This window comes from Vicugna pacos, chromosome 3 (assembly GCF_048564905.1).
Source record: "Vicugna pacos chromosome 3, VicPac4, whole genome shotgun sequence".
In the NCBI taxonomy this organism is placed as follows: Eukaryota; Metazoa; Chordata; class Mammalia; order Artiodactyla; family Camelidae; genus Vicugna; species Vicugna pacos.
The window spans coordinates 6,475,833-6,490,272 of record NC_132989.1 but is presented as its reverse complement, the minus strand read 5'-3'; the positions used below and the strand labels follow the sequence as shown (position 1 = coordinate 6,490,272).

Here is a 14,440-nt window from a genome sequence, read left to right as displayed (position 1 = left end):
CCCTCCCCTCGCGCTCCTTTCCCCCTCCCACCATCCACCGCAGCCACTTCCGCCCGTCCTCCGGAAGTGAGTCCGCGGCAACTGCCACCTCCCCTCATCCCGCCTTATTCTTCTAGCCCACTCCCCCCGCCCATCACCACCGCCACCACGGGAGCACGGAACGTGGGTCTGCAGGACTTGAGGTCGCTCTACAGTCACTATGCACAGGACTGGAGACGAGGTGTGGGCAGGACGGGTGTGGGCGAGAACGGAGCTGGGAGCGAGAGGAACTGCCGAGCAAGAAGGGGCGGGGCAGAGTGTGTGGCGGAGAGCGGGAGCTCGCGTCACGAAGAGCCGCGCGGGAAGAACTGAGCATGCGTCGCGACGCCTCGGCCCGGTCGCAAGGGTTGATGCTTGGACTGCCTGGCCTGGCGGGACTTGGACTGGAAGGGGGCGGAGCGAGGAGCGCGGAAGTGGGGGCGGAGCCTGCAAGGGGCAGTCTCGCCCCTTCCCCTCCGTCCTACGGTCGCCTAGCAACCGCTGGCTTTTTCTGGGTTCTGGAACAAACCCAGGCTGCTCCCCTCTCCCCATGCTGGTTCTCCTGGCGAGAAGCAATTCTGGAAGTTTCAAGACCTGTATTCACCGTTCCTGTGCTGACAGCGCTGTAGCAGTACTAGAGGAAAGCTGTTTTATTCATCGCTTACTTTTTCTCGCTGCATCTCTCATGGAGGCAGGACCTTTCTTGGGTCTGAAAAAAGAAAACGATGAGAATAATCAAAAAGTAAGTCCCCCTCCCCCCGCGCCCGCAGGTCAGCTCTCCGTTGTACATGCATTGTGCGAAGCACCTTGCAAGTATTACTACCTACAGGTTGGGACCACGGTTCCACGAGCAGCAGAGCGCTCTGCCCAAGGTTATGTGGCTAGAAAGTAGTAAAGACTTGACACAAACTTCCTAGTCTGTAACCCTACCCTACCGTATGCTGTTAATATCGCCTGCCACCTGAGACTCGTCTCCAATAGAAACAAAAACAAAAAAAAACTTCACCACCCCTTCAAACATTGGACTTCCAAGTTCCAAAATTGACCTGGTTGCTTTTTTCTTAATATATCGGACTGACTTGCTCTTGACTTAAAGCTAAATCCAAGAGAAGCTGCTACTAATTTTTGGAGTTCGTATGTCCTCCACTTAATGAAATGTTCTAGAACTTTGCGAGGACAATGGATGGTTTTGCATCCTTATTGAACGCTGCTGCCTAGGCTCCAGTGTTCTGGCGTATCATCTGTGATACTGTGATTTATAAGAAGAAATATATGTATTGGGTCTTTGTCTGGTTTCTGACACAGAGCTCCTAAAATCCTCGGAATCTCCTGAGTAATAAGAGCAGGCTAGGAGCAGCTTTTGTTCTAATATTTGGTCTTTGACCACAGTTCCTGACACAGGGCTCCTGAAACCCCTGAAATCTCCTGGGTGATAGAAGTGTCATTTGTTCTAATGAAGCAACTTTACCTGGGCTGTGGACAGCTCCTGGGTGGGGGCTGGTCATTGGAAAGACCAAAATATGATTAGAAGCTTGAAATTTTTTAACACTCCCCTAGTCTCCATCTTCTTGAGATGAAAGAAGGGTTGAAAATGGAGTTAATGAGAGACCATGCCTAGGTGATGAAGCATCCATATAAATCCCAATAGTATGGGATTCGGAGAGCTTCCAGGTTGGTGAATCCATCCACATATGAGAAGGGTACCACACCCCAAATCCAGGAGGGCAGAAGCTCCTGTGCTCAGGACCCTCCCAAACATTGCTCTCTGTATCTCTTCATCTGGTGTTCACCTGTATCCTTTAATAAACCAACAAACATATGTGTCCCTGAGTTCTGTGAGCTGTTCTAGCAAATAATCAAATCCAAGGGAGAGGGGGGTCATAAGAACCTCCCATCTTTAGCCAAGTAGAACTGAAGTTGTGGGTAACTTGAGGACTGACTACTTGCACTTGGCATCTGAAGTGGAGTCAGTCTCATGATACTGAGTCCCTGACCTGTGGGATCTGATGCTGTCTCCAAGTAGTGTCAGAAATGAGTTAAATCGTGTCACTAGCTGGTGTCACAGAGAACTGCTTGGTGGGAGAAAACCCCCACACATTTGGTGTCAGAAGTGGAGTGTTCTGTATAAGTAGTAAAGAAGACGCACAGGATGAAATGCTGGGTTTTTCCAGTACGTGCATTGATCTGACATGCTCTTGACTTAAGGCTAAATCCAAGAGGAGCTACTACTAATGTTTGAAGTTCATATGTCATCCATTTAATGACATGTCCTAGAATCTTGCCAGGATTATGGACGTATTTGCAGCCTGTGTTTTTTCCCCCATTTCGAAAGTGAACCTAGGCTCCAGTCTTTTAGCATACCTTCTATCCACATGATTTCTCCAGATTATGAGCAATGACCAACATGCACATTTTCAGTACTGGGAATATAACAGTTGCTGGGTCAGGAGTCTTGAAATGATGCTTTTATTTGGAAAGATGTCATCATAATATTAGAAACATTCTTAAAACAAAATTTATATTGCTGCTCAGATATTACAGGCCCACAAATAAGTTCCTGATCTTTTCCCAACCCCAAACCTACTCCACTGTTACTCATCTGAATTAATGGCAGCTCCACTTCATTTACTCAGGCCAGAATGCCAAGAGCCATCCTCATCCTTCTGTCTCACATCCTCTATGCAATGTCTGGAAATCCTTTTGGCTCTATCTTCATACTTAGGATTTGACACTCTGGTATTCTCACAGCCACCTTCATCCCTCTTTGGACAACCAGGTCTCTCTGCCCTCACCCTCCTACTCCAGTAGCCTAGTCTTCACATGACAGCCAGAGAGATCCTGGTATTTCTCTGCTCAGAACCCCACAGTGGTTCCCCAGTTCATTTGGTATAACAAGCCAGAGTCCTTACAGTAGCCTCAGAACCCAACACCAACTGGCTTGGGTGGCCCTGACTTGATCTCCCTTTGCTCACTGTGTCTCAGCCACACTGCCATCGTTGGTGGTCCTTGAACCCACCTAAGGGCCTTTGCACTTGCTGTTCTCTCTCCTTATCTCTTTTTCTGAATATTTTCATTACTCCCTCTCCTCTTTCAAATCTTTTTTCACATGTCACTTTCTCATGAGTCCTTCCCTTACCAACCTATTTAACTCTGCCCCTCACACACAGCACTGCCAGCCTCGCTTACCCTGCACCGTTTTTTTCAATAGCACTCACTTATCAATTCCCAACATGTTTATTATGCTTACTACTTACTGCCTGTCTCTCCCTGCTAGAATGTCAGCTCCATGAGGGGAGGCGTATTTGGCTGTTTAATTCCTTGCTGTATCCCAAGTAGCTGGAAGAGGGTCATGGTGCCTAGTAAAGCAGGTGCTCAGCAGACATTTGTGGAATAAATGAATGAATGAATGAATGAACTTGAACAGCTCTTTTTATGATGGAGTATTTTTATCCAAGCCTCTCTCACCTGCAGATACATCAACATGGTGATAAGCCTAGTATACATATTTTGCATTGATATTTTGTCATCGTACCATGGATACTATGATGTTTCTAAATACTTCCAAAATTATAACCACTTTTGCTTTTTAAGTGTAGAGTGTTTGCATGCATGTTACAACAAGTCAAACAATACAGAGTTGTATAAAGAAAAAGTTATCTTCCCACCTCCACTAGTCCCTCCCTGCTGAAGAGAATCACTTTTAAATTTAGTAGATATCCTTTCAAATATTTTCCCTACACACGCATACACATGTGTAGCAGGTACAGATCTCACAGTTCAAAGACAATTATGCCTGAATTGTAACTTCATTTTCTGTATCTCAAGGCAATTTCTATTTTAGGCTTCATTTCCTCTGATGGCAGGAAAACGAACTCTAGTTAATTCGAGATAAATGGTAGCACTTTATGATTTGCTTATTTATTAATCAGTTAGAGTTCAATTCTAGTGACCTCTTTTCTCCTTTCATCTTCACATAATTACCAGGTTTTTAAATTATTGTAAAAGAAGTATGTATTCATTACAGAAAAATAGTAAATCACAAATAAAGAAAAAGAAAAAATAAAAACCATCAGTAAAGCCAGCAGCCAGAAACAATCTATCCTTTCAGATTTGTTCTGTTTATATATATATATATGCAAATTTGAGATCATTATAATTAGCTTTTATTGCTTAATATATTGCAAACATTTTTCCATGTCAAAAAAATTCTTCTATGACATTTTTAATGACTGCCCTAGTCTCCCATTGTACAAATGTACCGTAATTTATCAGCCCTGTCTTTGTACATTTGGGTTGTTCCCAACTTTTCACTTTTGTGAAATGACTTGTAGCTAAACCTCTGTGCACATCCCTAGTTATTTCCTCAAGATAAAATCCCGGAACTGTTGGTGCATTTATTGTTGAAGGCTTTTTATGCATGTTGTCAGCAGACCTACAGAAATGTGGCACTGCCTTGATTCCAGCGAGCAGGAGGGTCCTTTTCTTCACACCCTCCCAGCACTGTCTGAAGTCTTCCCCTGTTACCCTGTTTTGATGTTTTCTTGACGATTTTCACAAGTATATTTTTTTCAGACATACATTTTTTTTTAGATGATAATTATTTTGGATTCGTTTTAGAAATTAGGTGCTCATTTACAATTTATTGGGCTTCTCCTTGCCTTGGCAAGTATTCTTTGTACTGATTTTAGTCCAATGTCTGACAGGCATAAGAATCAGTTTGTATATTTGCTACTTGTCACATATCTTTTATCCCAGAATCAGAAGTTTAAAATTTTGTCCCGTAAAGGAACAGTCATACTCATTTTCTCCTTTTATCTTATTATACCTCTTAGCAGGTACAGACTTCTTTCTTTTTAAGGGTTTGAGTTTTATTATTATTTTCTTTAATGGAGGTACTGGGGATTGAACCCAGGACCTCTTGCATGCTAAGCACACACTTTACTACTGAGCTATACCCTCCATCCAATCTTAGCAACTTCTAACCCACTCGACTGCACTTCCAACACTCCTCCACCTTAACCTCCCGCTACTACACTCTCCTGGGTTTCCTCGTCCCTCTCTGACCACTCCTCAGCCTTCCCAGCTTCCCCTTATTCTCTACCCAGCATTTTGGTTTTAGGTGATCCCACAGATGTCATGTGGCTTCCTTTATCCACTCTGTGACAGAGACACCCAAAGAAGGCTTCCAAGCCCCTTCTCCTGTCCTTCAGACTCATATGCCCAGCTGCCTGCATGACTTCTCAACTGTATCCCCTCACACATAGCTCTAATTCAAATGTCCAGAACTAAACCAGCACGCCCCTTCTGATTGAGTGTCTCCATCATCCAATTGCTTGTGCCAGAAATCCAGAAGTCTTCCACAAAGTTCCCACACCATCAAAGTTCATCTCCCAATGATTTCATGACTGTGCTCTTCTCCCTGTCTCTTCCCGAGCTGGACCAGTCAGTACAGCTCATGCCCTGATCGTGGGAATTGGGTAGCACAAGACTCAAGCCTGGCCAGCCAGCTCCTTCCTGGGATTTGCTGAGCTGAGGGCAAGTTTCTCTCAGGTGGCAGACCTCAAGCACAAATGACAAGAGTTTCAGCTTTTCTACTTAAAGGACAAGTGGACCAGTCCTAAAAGTCTTGGAGCACACTTGCTTAAGATGCGTTAGCCTTGCTCGACCTTCTGACATGAGTTGATGCTAGGGAGCAATCTGAAGCCAAGCTGGTGACTCACTTTGGGAGGCACGGATTTTTCCAGCCTGGTGCCCTGGTAGGTTTTCCATTATGTAGGGAATGCAGTAAGCTTTACCAGAATGACTACTGGACACATTCTCCCCTTTCAGTCTGCAGATGCAAGTTTTATTTTATTCCAGTTCTGCCTTTTACTGCAGCAGTATTTCCTTTGGCAAGTTCTTAACCCTCTCTGTGCCTTAGTTTTCTCATGAATACAGTAGGGATGGTAACAGTACTTAACCTTATTCAATTATCACGGGCATTCAGTGAGATCATGCATGTCAAGTGCTTAAAATTATGCCAGGCGTATATAGCAAGTGCTCAGTAAATGCTGGTTACTACTCTTATGATTAATTCAGAAAAGTTTCAGTCTAGTACTAACTTACTTTTTTTGTTGTTTCATTTGTTCTATTCTCTTCTTCAAGAACACCAGTTTTGTATATGTTGGGACTCATTTGACTGTCTTCTGCCTCCTTCATTTTTATGTCATTATTTCTTTTCCAGTTTTCACTTTTTGTGAATAGTTTTTTTTTTTTAGTTATACTTATTCTATTTTTGATGTTTCTAATGTTTCCAGGGAAATATCAAGTTAATGCAACTAAGTTCCCTTATGTTTCCCTTAAATTTAAATTAAAACTCCTAACATAGTACACCTGTTTTTTTTTATCCTTCCCAAGTGTACAATTCAGTGGGTTTTAGTATATTCACAGAGTTGTACAACCGTCACCATTTATTCTAGAACAGTTTCATTACCCTTGAAAGAAACCCCAGGCGCATTCGCAGTCATTTCCCATTCCTGCCTCCCCAGCCCCTGGCAACCATGTTTACTTTATGTCTCTGTGTTGGCCTGTCCTGGACATTGCATATGAATGGCGTTGGACAGTATGTGTCTGGCTTCTTTCACTTAGCATAGCTTTTAACGTTCATCCAAGTTATAGTATGTTTCAGCACTTCATTCTGTTTTGTGGCTGAATAACCTTGCACTGTGTGTATATACCGTACCTTGTGTATTTTATTCCTCAGTTGATGGACATTTAAGCTGTTACCACTGTGCATCTGGTTTTGCTAGTGAGACATAAAGAGTGAATAAGGAGACTGGACCGCAGCCTCCACATAAAAGCCTACAGAACCCCAGGTGAAGGAGGAGGTGTTTGGGAGGAATTTGTGTTTCCTGGAGAGCAGCTGGATATGAGCCAGTGCCCTGCTAGATTTTGGGAAATCCCAATTTTAAATGATCTGTTATCAGTGTGCGCATAGTTCTCAGACCCCGTTTTTTCTGTGTCAGGCGGAGACAGTCCTGGCCATGGACATGTTCTGACCTTCCCCTTGTCTTCTCACTCAGCCTGCCCTTGACCTACCCAAGTGTTCTTTCCTGAAACGCCCTCCTCCTGTAGGTCTGTCTTCATGTGTGATTTATTAGTCATCGTTCAGATTTCTAAAATCTGTTCCCTTCAGCAATTCTGGGAGGTAAGGGTGGACTTTTTCTGGAACACTGAGGACAGATAACCCCTACTCCCTTTCTCATGTTCCTTGTGGCTTCAAAAAAAAAAAAATGGGGGTGTCGGGAGCCTGGAGTTGCACTGCAAATCCAGGACTGAAGAGGATGTGACAAGCCCAGACATCTCCATAGCTAAAGGGTAAAGCTGGGGACTTGCAGGCACTGTAAGGAATCCATTGAAATCCAGAATATTAAGCTGACTTGGAATGAAGGTGGGGCTACAGGTGGAGGACACTTGGGAATTCCAGCTCAATCATGGAATGAAAGCTGTTTAAATACACTTAAGATCATAGCTCTTTCTTGCTTTATTTGACACTAGAAGATGCACTATCTTGTATGTGATTTTCCCTATCTAATCCTTGTATTGTTATTTTAATTACATTAATTTGGGGCATTTCTCCCCAACTAGATCACAAGCTGCTGCTGCTGCTGCTTTTTTTTTTTTTTTTTTGCTTGTTTTGGTTTTTTAATTTTATTTTTATTGAAGTATAGTTGATTTACAATGTTGTGTTAATTTCTGGTGTACGGTGTACTGTTTCAGTTATACATACGTATATATACCTTTTCATGTTCTTTTTCATAACAGGCTATTACAAAGCACTGAACATAGTTCTCTGTGCTATCCAGTAGGACCTTGTTGTTTATCTGTTTTATAGATTATGAGCTTCTTAAGGGAACAGACCCTATTTACCTTAAAACACTCACATATTTCCGTATTTGTTCGATTCAATGAACAGTTACCTGCCAGCTCAGATCCTGGCTCCTCTGATTTCTGTGGTCTCAGGAGATTCAGTTTCCTTTTCCAAGGCTCAGATAGTGAAATCTGTCCTTCACTCCTGGCAAGGCATTCATGAGGATCAAATGAAACCAAGGCTGTGGGAATGCTTTTAAAACTGAAAACAATTATGTAAATATCTGTGATGTTTAGGAGTTCCCAGATAACAATCAGAAAGTGCCAGGGTACTAGTGGCTTTGAGCATTCAGGGGAGAACCCCTCAGTGCCTTCTCCATCTGAGAACAGAGAAAGCACCCCCTCCCTTAGGAAGCTGCTCACGTTTCTCACCTGGCCTCTCCCTTTTTCAGGCTCTCAAAGTGTGATTCTGTCACAGAGAAAGCCAGGCTGCTTTTAAACACCTTCCTTTAACGTTATTACCATTACTTTGTATTATTATTACTTATAACAGTTATTACTTATAACAGTATTACAAGTTCTGACTGTCACTGCGTTGGTTGATTGGCTTTTAAATTTGTGAATTTGCCTTTAAACCTGGGGCATTTGCTCAGGTTGGTATTGCCTTAGACCAGTGCCATCAGCAGGGGTTGTCCAGTGACCTAATGAATATTTGAAACCTTAGATACTGAAGCCAAGAAGCTGAGGCTTTCCTGAACTGGGCCTCCACGGGTGGGGAGTGGTGGAAAGAGGGGAGGAGAAGGGGAAGAGAGTAGTCAGGCAAGAACAGTCAAAATAGAAGTGTCTTTTGCCTTCAGGATGTATCAGGTCACAGGGAGAGAGGAGCCTGGTTCTCAAGAAAGAACAAAGACACTTGCAAGTAAAAAAACTGAAGACAATTCACATGTGTTGATGTAAAGAATAAAGAAGTGTTTAGAGGGATGTAAAATTAATTAGAAATAATTTCTGAGGCCAAGTAGCTCACCAGCAAGGTCTTGAAGGGAACCAGAAGAGGAACCCCTGGCTTAGGGGTCATAAATCTCCTTCTTTACTTCAAGCAGAACCAAGCTCAAATAGGACTATTTCTAATCCTTATCAGCAAAGCTGGGCCTGGTGTTGGAAGCTGGGGTGCTGGTTCTGGTTGCAGTGACCTGACCAAATCCTTTAAAGTATCTCCTCATGTAGGAGCAGCTGAAAAGTACTTGGGGGAAGCAGTTACAACTGTTAACCTGAAACCAAAGTTATGACTTTATCATAATTCCTTTGTCTTTTTTGAAATGGGCTTTAAACCAGAACAACTATTTCTAATCATTAGAAACATTTGAAATAATTGTCAGTAATCTTTAATAATCATAAGAAGGGGAACATGTATATTAGTCTTTGAACGTACCATCTCTGATCTTTTGGTCGGTGTGTGATTCACTGTCTTCCACTTTATTTGGGGACAAAGGTGTGGTACACACATCACCCCATCACCCCACCTCCCAAACCAATATTAGTCTCCTCCAGAATAATGGAAGAACATAAGTTAAAGGCAATCCAACACCCTCAACATCAGGTATCATTTGGAAACTGTTTAAGGCAAAAACAAATTTTTTTAAAGGGGCCACCAGCTTCTAGGAGTTAAAGATCGACTCCTCTCTGTGCCTGCCACCTCCCAGCTGTGTCACTGTTGTGTGGCAGTCACCTCCGCGTTGCGTCATGCACTGAATCATCATTCCTAGGAACTGTTGAAGGACTGACCTCCTCAGATGATTGGCCCTGCTAAATAGATCAGACCCATTTGTGGTCATGTCCAGGAGAATATTAAACTCGCTTGCATTCTGACATGCCTTCTTGAATGGGTGAACTACAACTGGAATTTCAGTAGAGAATTGGGTGTGATGTATGAAATGGATCGCGTTACTCACCTGCAACCCTGAGTGAGGAGACTATTTCAAGAAAAAAAATTTTTTTTTATTTACTTTTTTCTGGGCTTTGTAAGTACCCAAAACACCAGAAGCAGTTTGTTCCAGGGAAATGATCAGGGATGGTTGGTCTGAGGAACACGGAGATTTCTGAGTTCATCTCCCCTCCCTCAGCTTGGGGTGCCAGTGCCACTTCTTCCTGCCCCCACCCACCAAAGTCCTCGGAAGTCTTCTACTGCCAACCCAAATGCCACTTGCTCCTTGAAACCTCAGTAGGTGTCAGCACTGATTCTTCCTTGCTGTGTACTAGAATTCCCAGGTCTTACTCCTTTGCTCATTCCTTACTTCCACCTCACCTCCGGCGGTATCTTGAGAGACTCCGGTGGAGTGTGAATGGCTGTGGGATGTAGTGGATGTGAGCAGCCACAGAGGAAACGGAAGTTTCAGCGAAGTCCTGTATGGAAGTCCTCCCAGGGAGGCTATGGAATCAAAATTAAGAAAGACAGGTAGAAAAGACAGATACAAAGTGTCAAAGATTTAAGCTTCAATTTTGAGCAAAAAGAAGAAACAAACATGATACAGTGGATGAGGCAGGACTTAGGGCTAAAATCTGAGTTGAAATCTGTGGATTCCACTAAACCAAATCCCCAGAGAAGAGAGAGAGCCAAGAACATGTGAGAAACTTGGTTGCAAGCTGTACAAGTTTGAACCAAGAGAGCCAAGTTTGTGGGGTTATGGGAAATAGGATAGGCATTCCAAGACCAATACATGGTTTTCCCATTAAAAGACAGTCAGAGAGTACAATCTGAAAATTACGGGAAAGTGCAAGTTTAGGCCCGCACTTGGGAGACACCATGGCCCAGCTATTTTGTGCGTGACTCAAGATCCCAATGTCTTGGGTTCAGCTGCCAGCTGCACCACAGAACTCGGTGTCCGCAGGCAACTCTTAGCCTCTCCACGCCCAAGTTTCCCCCTACTGCCAGATAGGAAATGAATAATGCCCACCTTGTCATATTCTGGAGAAAACTGAAGAAGCTGCCAGCAACGGTGCCTGGCACAAACTGAGTACCATATCATGCCATTTTATTATATATTCTAAAATCTGAAAGATCTAGTTGGTGATTTATTTAGAACAAATAAAGAAACTTTAGGAGTAACCTTATCAAATCCTCCACGGATGATGGAACATAGTGTCATTTTTATGACCTTTATAAGCCACTTCAAATTCATTTTATTGTCTGCTAGTCTCCTTGGGTCATTTTAAATGGCTTTTTATGTATTTAAATCTTGTCTTCCAGTATGACTCTTGAATTCAGGAACTTGTGTCTTAATGTCATTAGTATTAGACCCTAACAGTGTGAGGCACATAGAACAGAGCTTCATAAATACCTGTTAGGTTTTTTTAAATACTAAATTAAAAAAATTTTTTTTTAATTTCAAATGTATCCCAATGACAACCATTTACACATCAGCAATGATTAGTTTCTCTTAGTTGCATCTTTACAAACGCCGCTTTGGAAGACCCAGGTGGCCCTGGATAAATCAGTGTTAACGAAGGGAGAGAAGGCCCCAGAAGGAACAACGTCTTGGGCAGCAAGTCCTGCTGGGTCTTGGTAGTCAGAGGGAGTAGGAACATTTACTGGAAAGGTTTGATGGAAGCAAATGAAAGGGACACCGAGGCCCGTGGCTCATACTTTTCAGCTGCCCCTCTCTGTCCAGCTGCAGCAAACTCTGCTTCATGTGCTGATTCCACAGACGGGGAGCCCCTATCCGGACGCTGCTCACAGCCCATTGGGAAAACGGGTCAGCAGCCTCCCAGCACGACCCAGGCTGTGGAGGGAGGCCCTGCAAGGCCCCAGAGCTGAGAATCCAACCTGAAGCCTTGACCAGGAGGTGACATTTGTCCTTCCTGTTAACCAAACATTAAGGGAACTGTCAGAGCAGCAGGGATGCAGGGAAGACTGAAGCACTTTGCTAAACCACCCACTTGTGAGCCATTTCGACAGTGACCAATTTTCTGCTGGGGGTGGGGAAGGGAAAATGAGAAACCAAGCTAGCCCAGAGATCTTAATTCTAGGGGGAGGAACAGACTTGGCCTGCATGGGACAGAGTGTGTGCTTTGACAGAAAGGCAAGACTTTTCTTGGGGATGTGTAGAATTGGAGGAGGGCGAGGCAGAAAGGAGGTGGGGGGTGTAGGCTCTGGAGGAGGGGAGTGGGAAGCGAGTTCCTGTCCTCCCAGTGGGCTCTCCCTCACTGCGAGGACCACTTATAGAGACTGGAGTGACTACAGGGAAAGTGTGGCGTTCTGTTCAACAGCTGGGTAGGGCTGGCGACTGTCCCTTTGCCATTGAGCATCCCAGAGGTTTGGTGTGCCAAGGTCCAGGAGGACCCAAGGGTCAAGTGGACACAATAGGAGCAGGGTTTGTGCCACACTGGCAATCCTCTGTCCTGTCTAAGAGGGTACCCTCCAGATAAGGGGACCCTCCAGGTGGCTATGGGGTGTAGCCAGCAGTGGAAACTGGGAGGAGCAGAAGGAGGCTAAGCCCGATGTCCCCCTTGCTCCCAGCAGCAGTGCCCACATCCTGTCCAGCCTAGATCCATCCATAAGATTCAAGCACCCTGAAAGTAAAGGGACAGAGCATGCAACCAGTTGGGTTGCCAGATAAAATACAGGACACCCAGTTAAATCTGAACTTCAGATAAACAAGGAATCGTTTCTGCATGAGACATACACTAAAAAAAGACTATTCCTTGTTTATCTGAAATTCAAATTTAATGAGATGTCCTAGTTTTTTTAAATTTGTTTTGCTAAATCTGGCATTCCTAGGGGCAGGACAGCATGCTAAGTGAAGCTCAGCATTTTTGAAGATAATCTTAAAGTAGTAGGTTCTTGCCATGTCTCGGCAAAGGTGGGAGCTTCTACAAATGGTGCTGAGGTCTCCAAGCCCTGGGATTTGGTTACTAACTCCCAGTGACAGTCCCCTCTCCAAGCACTGAGCGGCTCTTCCCTCTGGGAGCTGTGGGACAAAAACAGAAAAGAAACTCTCTACACAGGCTGGTTTGATTGGCCAGCCAGAGTAGCAGGCAATAGCTCAGGGGCTTCAAACTGCAGGTCTCAACTCTTAGAGATTGTGAACCAAGGTCATGCCAGCCTTTTGGATGGGGGGTGGGATGGGCTAGGGGAGGGGTCAGAGCGTGCTGCCTGTATTTTATCTCAAAAAAAGTTTTGCATCTGGGAGTCACTGTGCATGTATATGGCTAATGATATTTCTTATGTAGTCAGGGTCCAAAATGTTTGAAAGGCACTGATATGATGTTGAGACTTGCAGGGTATTATTGTGAAAACTGTATCGGGTCAACAGCCAGGATGAGTTGGTCTCATACTCACAGGTTAGGCTGAGCTTTGCCTTGTTCTGGAAAAATCACCCTCTGGAACCACCTTACCTTTTCAGGGAATCTGCAGTCCCTGCACATAGATGGCCAGTGCTTCACTTAAATCATTTAAAGTTCCCAGTTCTGTTCATTTTGCTGTAATCACTTACTAAAAGCATACACTGGAATCAAATATTTGCTGTATCCAATCTTTTTTTCTTTTTTTGCTGGAGAGGAGATAATTAGGTTTATTTATTTTTTTGATGGAGGTACTGAGGATTGAATCCAGGACCTCGTGCATGCTAAGCATGCTCTCTACCACTGAGCTATATATACCCTCCCCCTCCGTGTTGCATCAGTCTTAGGCATTAAATATAAGTGATAATGTGGAACTAAACGCCATGTCCAAATGGCCATGATGGTTTTTAACGTTTGTTTTATTTCCTCCTCTAAAGGGAAGGTTTTTCAACTTTGAAATCCATGGAGATTACTTGGCATAATTCCCCAGTGCTACCCTAAATGGTTTTGAGTCATAATTTCTCTCATACGGAGAATATATGATGCTTTTACTTAGAAGAAGAAAAAATGTTTACAGTTTTGCTTTGAATCTTTTTAAAATTCCAATAACAAGTAGCTCTTGATTCAGAGATTATAAATAAAGCTATTTTATTGTCTAATGTTACTGAAGCTTCGTGTCCTGTGACGTTTTAGACTTTATTGTTCCAGGGACTTAGTTTTATCTTGCACTCTTTTGTAGGAAACAGCTTATGAATCTTAAGTCTAAATACTTATTGTCCTATATCAGCTGCACCAGTCTCCATTTCTCTAAGTTTTGCATTTATGGTGATTGTAGAAATGATTGCTAATTTTCTTAGGTATGATAGGGACACTGTGGTTATACAGATGATTGTCATTGTGCTGAAGTATCTAAGGATCATGATGTCATATTGACAGCTTATTTTAAAACTGGTGTGTGTTGGTGTATGTGTGGTGCAGGTTAGGGGAGGAGAGAAAACAGATATGGTAAAACATTAACAACCATTAAATCTAGATGGAAGCCATTTGTGGTTCTATCAACATTCATCCATGTTTTTAAATTTTCACAATAAAATGTAGGGAGATAAATACCCCCCAAAAAATCTAGGTAAAATTTAGGGCATATTCATATTTGAAGAAGTATTTTAAACTATGTTTTATTTTCCTCAATCAGTTTCAAACAAGGAGAAGAGAAAAGAAAGAGAAATTGATTTATTTT

General features: G+C 43.3%; 2 long non-coding RNA genes across 2 annotated transcripts in view; one reads left to right on the top strand and one right to left on the bottom strand.

The window, feature by feature from the left end:
* Window positions 1-57: 57 nt before the first annotated feature.
* Window positions 58-14,440, top strand: part of LOC116278259 (uncharacterized) — a 38,524-nt gene continuing 24,141 nt past the window's right edge. The window contains exon 1 of the long non-coding RNA XR_012066448.1: window positions 58-760. This is a non-coding gene — a long non-coding RNA (uncharacterized lncRNA). The remainder of the gene's footprint in view (window positions 761-14,440) is intronic.
* LOC140691019 (uncharacterized) lies at window positions 500-1,157 on the bottom strand. Its single transcript, XR_012066469.1, has 2 exons — window positions 1,065-1,157; window positions 500-727 (listed from the first exon to the last, which is right to left on the bottom strand). It is a non-coding gene; the product is annotated as an uncharacterized lncRNA (long non-coding RNA).